The sequence below is a fragment of the Diorhabda sublineata genome, chromosome 4, assembly GCF_026230105.1.
Source record: "Diorhabda sublineata isolate icDioSubl1.1 chromosome 4, icDioSubl1.1, whole genome shotgun sequence".
Lineage (NCBI taxonomy): Eukaryota > Metazoa > Arthropoda > Insecta > Coleoptera > Chrysomelidae > Diorhabda > Diorhabda sublineata.
Window position 1 is genome coordinate 9,677,322 of NC_079477.1, and position 6,974 is coordinate 9,684,295.

General features: G+C 30.8%; 1 protein-coding gene across 1 annotated transcript in view; it reads right to left on the reverse strand.

Moving 5' to 3' along the window:
• LOC130442817 (neuroparsin-A-like) overlaps positions 1–6,974 on the reverse strand; it is a 46,127-nt gene that overhangs the window by 26,483 nt on the left and 12,670 nt on the right. The window lies entirely within an intron of this gene.

Consider the following 6,974-nt stretch of genomic DNA (forward strand, 5'->3'; position numbering starts at 1 on the left):
TATAAGGATCATATTTAATACAGGTCAAGGACGATATAATTGGCGGTTTGTAAAACATCAAAGCGGGAAACTTGCACTAAATTTGTTCCAATTTTTGGTTTATTAAGAAATTAGCATAACGAATAATTAACATCGTTGATTTAGACGTCATGTTTGAACTCATAAAAATATGGGTGAATGGTTAATGGCCTATAAGGTAGACTACATCTGTGGTACTTATAAAAAAGTTCCAAATAGAACTCTGCAGGTGATTCTGATGATACCATCAGTTCACATATATATACAAGGGGAAGTAAAAACTAGTCTACGCCTTCAAAGAAGTCCTATCATGAGACAACTAACTATATATAATGACTATAAAAATACAGAAGCATCAATAAGAGAGCTGTCTAAATGAAATGTGAACAAATAATGTTAAACTCTTAACATTTCACATAAGCACTTTTGAGGTATACCAGATTAATTAATATCCTAAGAAATGCTTACAAAACCTAATGAAATGGCACTTAACCTGGTCATGTAATTGGTTACATTGTAGTCAACTAGTACTTATCTAAGAGTTCTAATATGTGATTTTTAGGATATAAATTTTTTAAATCTAAACTAAATAAGTTACGTTCAAATTATATGGCGTTCTACAAAATAAGAAGAGCTAATACTTAGTACTGGATAAATCAATGTACATTTTTAATCATTGCATTGCATTTTGAAGAGATAAGAAACGTAACCTACCTCAACAGCTTCAATAATAATTTATGAAACGTGATTTTTCAAATTGACTAGATACAAATTTGATTACTAGCCAAGACTGTTGAAGACCGTGGTGAATCGATGATAGGAAATATTCCCACGCTCTTAGAAAATTACACAAACCTATCTATAGTTGATATTTAAAACAGAATCAAATTTTATCAACAGCTCGTTAAAAAACATTCCAGCATATAATGCTGTTTTCCATCACATTATTTCATAACAAAGCAATATATTGTTCATTTTACAGAGGAAAATTTTTCAATATCTGAATAAATATGAAAAGAATATTTGATTACAGAAAGAATAAGATACATATTTGTTTGTGAACTAAGGTTTTGTTTGGTTTAAACGACTCACTGATTAAATGTAATCATGAGGACAATTTTTTTTAGTGGTTTTGGCACGACTATGAAAAAAGTTACTTCTAACGAAATTACTAAACTTTTATTTTGATACAATGACTCATCTTTTTAAAATGCACTATCGAAATGAAATTGGTATATTTAAATAGTTAATTTGAAATTTCATAAAAAGGAAATAGATAGAATCAAAGTTAGAACAAATAATAACCTAATCCTATTAACATCAAAATTTTTTTGGGAGGCTTCGTTTTATGTTCCTTTTATCTGACTATCACTATTCATCGAAAATATAAGTAGATTCTTAATTTTATAAAGCTTTGCATAGTATTTTGAGTAACAAATTTCACTACTACTGTTTCAGGGGAACACCTCTCGCATGGTTTAACTGATACCTTACCAACAGAAGTCAGATCGTAAGGGTTGATACAACGATCTCTTCTTGAAAGCCAATAGAATGTGGTCTTTTTACAAAAGATACTAGTTTCTCTTAGAGCAGCCCTGATCTCACGACACTTCATAATCACCCTTAAATGTTGTGTGATTCTAAACTTCTGTTTCTCAACGATTCTAAAACTAAATAAACTAAAACTAAACTAAACAAATAACACCACAATTGATGTAGTTGAATGTGTAAAGTCTTAGGGTTTGTTGTAGACAATCAGTTTCCAAAGAACTGAACTTATCCACCTCTATAACATTTTATTATGCCTTTATTGAGTCGCATTTACGATATGCCCTTCCGAACTTTCGTGATTTAATTCTTCAAACTTCGAAAAAGAGCTGTTAGATATTTACTCAGACTAAACAGCGGACTCACTGCCGAGATTCAAAATATTGACTCTTCCTTCTTTATTCGTCTTTGAATATGTTTGCCTAATACGTAAACACGCTACCATTTGAACAAGATCACGCATAATTATCTACTGAAAGTTTATCTAAAAAAGGTATATTTTTAGTGAAATTATCATATGCAAGACAAAGTCACATTTGACACTAAATTTTTGTAATATGTACATGGTTAAATTGAATTTCTTCTATTCTCCAAACTCAATTTTTATAACTTGTTAGCAGAGAATGGACAATGACGCGTCTTCACAATTCCAAGACCCTCATTTTCAGCATTTTCAGATAAACTATTAACAGTAGAAATTTTATAACTCTATCTTAATACGTATGGGCTATCGCTATGATTATGAGGAGTCATGTTTTATAAGAAATATTGTAGAGAATTTTCAGGCTAGAAATTTGTTTTGATGGCACGAAAGAATCTGATGACTCGAACTGCATAATTTGTACTTTGTCTTATTTACAAGAATATTCATTTCTCGAAATCAACACGTAGCAATAAACAGCCAGAGACGATGCTTGTTTTCATTTAGAATTCCTCATAAATACTTAAGTTTAAAAATACTTTCGTATTCTTGATAAAAATTTTATATATAGAGAGGAATACATTCGGGAATCATCCGAATTCTCAATGTCCTTCTTTAACCTCTTTAAATGAGTATATTTTTAGTTTACTTTTGATTTGAAAGGAGTACTAAGAGCAATGCTAATCCATTTCCGATTTAATTCCACCAAAAAACTCCATATGAATGGAAAATTCAATATCTAGACAATTGAGAGTATTTAAAAATATAGAAGATGCAAATTCTAGGCACCAACATATTAAATGCAATTAAATATGTTTTATAGAAATGTCCAATTCGAGATTTGACTCCTGTTATTGCATTAATTAAAAGAAAATTTATCAAATTCTATAACTCCTTCTCATGATCTGCTTTCATATCTTCCTGATTCAAATGCTAACTTGACACAGTTTCTTCTTAACATTGTAATTTTAGTAGAGCTTCGCAGTACAATTAATGACATCAAACATAAATACTCATTTGGAACTGAATCGAGTCTGCCCGATTTCGCATTAAATCACTTAACCACTTTAATTAACGTGTCTTTTCAAAATTGCACTTTTCCTTAAGACGGCTATAATTATACCTCTGCATAAAGGAGGAGATAAAAATCAAACATCGAATTATCTCGCACAATTACACTCCTTCCCACGTTATCAAAGATCATTGAAAGAAAGAAAGAAAAAGAGGCTTTCATCATTATATATATATATATATATATATATATATATATATATATATATATTGATAAGGGTTGATATAACGATGTCATCTTGCAAGCAAATGGAATTTGGAGTGGTCCAAGGCTCAGTACTAGCCCCTATTTTGTTTCTTCTGTTTATAAATGAAATGGTGAAATATGTCTATTTGCAGACGACACTAGTTTATTTTGTTGGCACTTCATAGCACCATATCTTGTGACCTAATGACCCTTATATTATGGTGCGACTCTAATATTCTCTGTCTCAACGTTTGTAATGCCAAAGATTTATCATATAAAAATACATTGCAGCCTTTTTTATTAAATAACACCACAATTGGCGTCGTTGAATCTGTAAAATTCTTAGGGGTCGATTTGGACAATTCCTTGAAATGGGAATTACATATTGTCGCCTTGTCTAAAAAATTCAATTCCTCCAGTTTCCAAAGAAATGAACTTATCCACATCCTTAACAGTTTACTCTGCCCTTATTCCTTTGCCTAATTCGCTAGCACGCTCCTACAATTTCAGAAATATCCACTTAGGAACGTGGTGTTCGATTTTTACCTAACTACTCTACATTCAGGGCTTAATATTTTACAATGCAAAAAAATGCAGAATCACTTGCCATTTGATATCAAATCATCTTTTCCCGCATTCTGCAATAATTTGAGGATATATTTACTGGAAAGTAACTACTCTGTAAACGACTTCTATTCTAATAATAATATTTAACTCCGGTTCAATTATTGCTATGGACTTATATACGACTTATTTATTAATTATCTCTATTACCTATAATTTTCTTACTCATTGTGGTTTCCTTCTGTAATGAAATTTTATTTATTTGTATCTTTATTTAGTTATTTTTATGTTTGTTTTTTAGTTTTTATTTTAAATTTTAACAATTTGTTAACAATAAAGCATTTTTCATATGATTTTGGGAGGTTTTCCATATATTACCTATTACTATTAATTATTTCATTGCAATTCATTTTATGAAATATGAATGATTATCATATTTGGTCCTATTTTAAAACGTGATAAATATCTGCTATTATAGCTCATACTCAAAGGCAAAATTGAGGGTACGGTAGAGTTGGAAGAAAGCAGAGTCGTGGCTCAGAAATATTCGAAATGGACCGGCATAAGAAGGGCTGGTGAACCATATAGCATAGTGATCGCCAACGTTAGGGAGACAAGGCACATGAGAGCAGAAGAATAAAACTCAGGAGCCATCCATGAATTATGTCATACAATTTTATAATTATTTGACTGTATTCTAATCGGTATTTTATGTGTAATAAATGACCTTCCCCTTGTCACATCATATCATACTGAATTACTTTCCCCCTTTACTTTTCACTTAATATAATATTAACAATAACTTCCTATGTTCATTATATGTTTGGTGGAATATTTATTATTATCCGAATATATCCCAAAATTCTATCAAAATAACTTCTCTCTGATAAAAAAATCCTCCACTGGTTAATGTTAATAGACTGATCCATTCAACGGCCTCTCGAAATTTCAAAAAACAAAAACGTAATAAAGTGAAAACATGTTTACCTAGCCCGAAATAAAAATAACACAGTATGTGTTAGTAAACCCATGAGCTCAGTTTGATTCACAAATTGTCTGCTGCCAAGAGATTTGCGATGTTGTCGAGAATTCTTAGTAGGAATTAATGAGAGAAAATAAGATGCTCGTTGACAATTTGACAACTAAAAAGTGAGTCGATCCACTCATGCACATGAAAAAGGGTCGTTTCAAACTGCCATTTTTGATTTTGTTTTGTATCCCAAAGTAAAAAGAGCTGTTAACCTTCACCGTAATGATAAAATATGTCATAATTTCCATTTGGTAGGCTTTTTTCTCAAAAAGCGAATGCTATTAAAATTGCCATAATTCAGTTTTCTTGGGTATATCAATGAATAGAACTGATAACCATAATAGTAATGACACAATTTGCTCTATATCTGAGTCTTGAGTGTTTTCTATCAAAACACTAATTGTTCTATTAATTGAGGGCATCAATTGGGGCTGTACTAACATTGCCATAATTGAGTTTTCTTGCGTAATCTAAGATGAATACAGCTCATAATCATAACAGCTATTCCCAATCCTTGTTTTTTATTGAAAAGTGATTAGTTCTACTTGGGAGCATGAGGAAGATTTATCTTAATTTTACCATAACCTTTTGGTATTCCAAAATAAATAAAGGTGAGGACACAACCTAATCTATTTCCATTTAGTGAGGGTAGGTTATCAATTTAGGTAATTTTACTCGAGAACATGAATAAGAGGCGTATTAGACTTACCATAATCAAATTACATAGGGTACCCAAAAAGCTGCACAGTGACAGTGAAAAAAAAACAAGATAATTGAAAAATTTTGTTACCATTTTTTAACTACTGAATAATACCCATTCTTCCTCCAAGATTGTTTAGATTTATCAGTGAATTTTGTAAATATTTTTAGAACACTCTTTATAATTAGTTCATCTTTTCTCTCCACCTTTTCATTAATTGGAACTAATGCATTGGAACTATTTAATTTAACGGTGTACAATATAAGGACTTCATATAATTTTCTAGGAACCACATGATTTTTGGGATAATCACAATTATTTGGAAACTAACAAGATATCATATATTTTCGAAAATATATCTGCCCAATTTTTTGAAAAATTGCACAACTCTGAGGTGTTTTTAAAGAGGATATCTTTTATTAAATACCCTATGTATAATAAAAGGTGGTTTGAATTATTTGTTTTCCGATTAAGATTGTTTATTGGAATGAGGTTTACATTTGTATTTTACCCAGATAAAATGGTTATTATATTTAATGTCCTAGAAAGAGGACGATTTCATTGTAAGATATATAATCATGCCGTGACTTCTGAACAAACAATTTCAATAAACAAATTTGTTATTTTAAAATTATGTCATATACATTCATGCTTCAAAATATTGATTCTTATCATCTATTGGCGCCAATGCTGAGATAGAGAGCCTCGTACCTCGTACCTTTCTGTCTACAAATTAATAAACGATTTTTCCAGCTGGCGAAATAATTATAATTGTTCTGTTATAATTATTTTGTAATCAAGGTCTGGAAAAGTTTGAAATTGCTGTACAGTTCTATGATATCTTGAGACAAAATGTCTACTCAAAATTAAAAAACTGAAATCAGATAATCTGCTAATAATATATCGACGTCAAGGTTGAAATATTTCAGATTGGATAATTGGGCATTATATAAATCTTTTATCAAAAATAATATTTAGTAGTTAGTTCTTTATAATATAGTCCTGTTACGAAGCTACAGTTGAGCCTCTTTCTTAAGATGATGAGGCTCAGCTTTTTCGGTGATCTGGCCTACAACTATCCTACAGAGATTAGTTGAAACAGGGGGAAGAAGTTTAATATGGTAATGAGCTACAGAGAGGCTTCCTGATACTAAAATAGGTCACTGCAGGGTAATTAAAGTGCAAAAAGTGGGAGGCTACCGTATCGATACAGTGCTACCACAGAAAAATCATAATTAAAAAAATAGATTTAGCTACAGTCAAATAGATATTCAGGTTCGCTTGGCAAAAGAACAATGAAAAGGACACAAAAAATTATAAGATTCACGGAATACTCAATTCAGAACTGATCACTGGACAATGTACTGTTGACACAAAACTCCAAAAGTGGGGAGTGAAACGAAAAACGAACAACTATTGCACGAACAGAGGATAG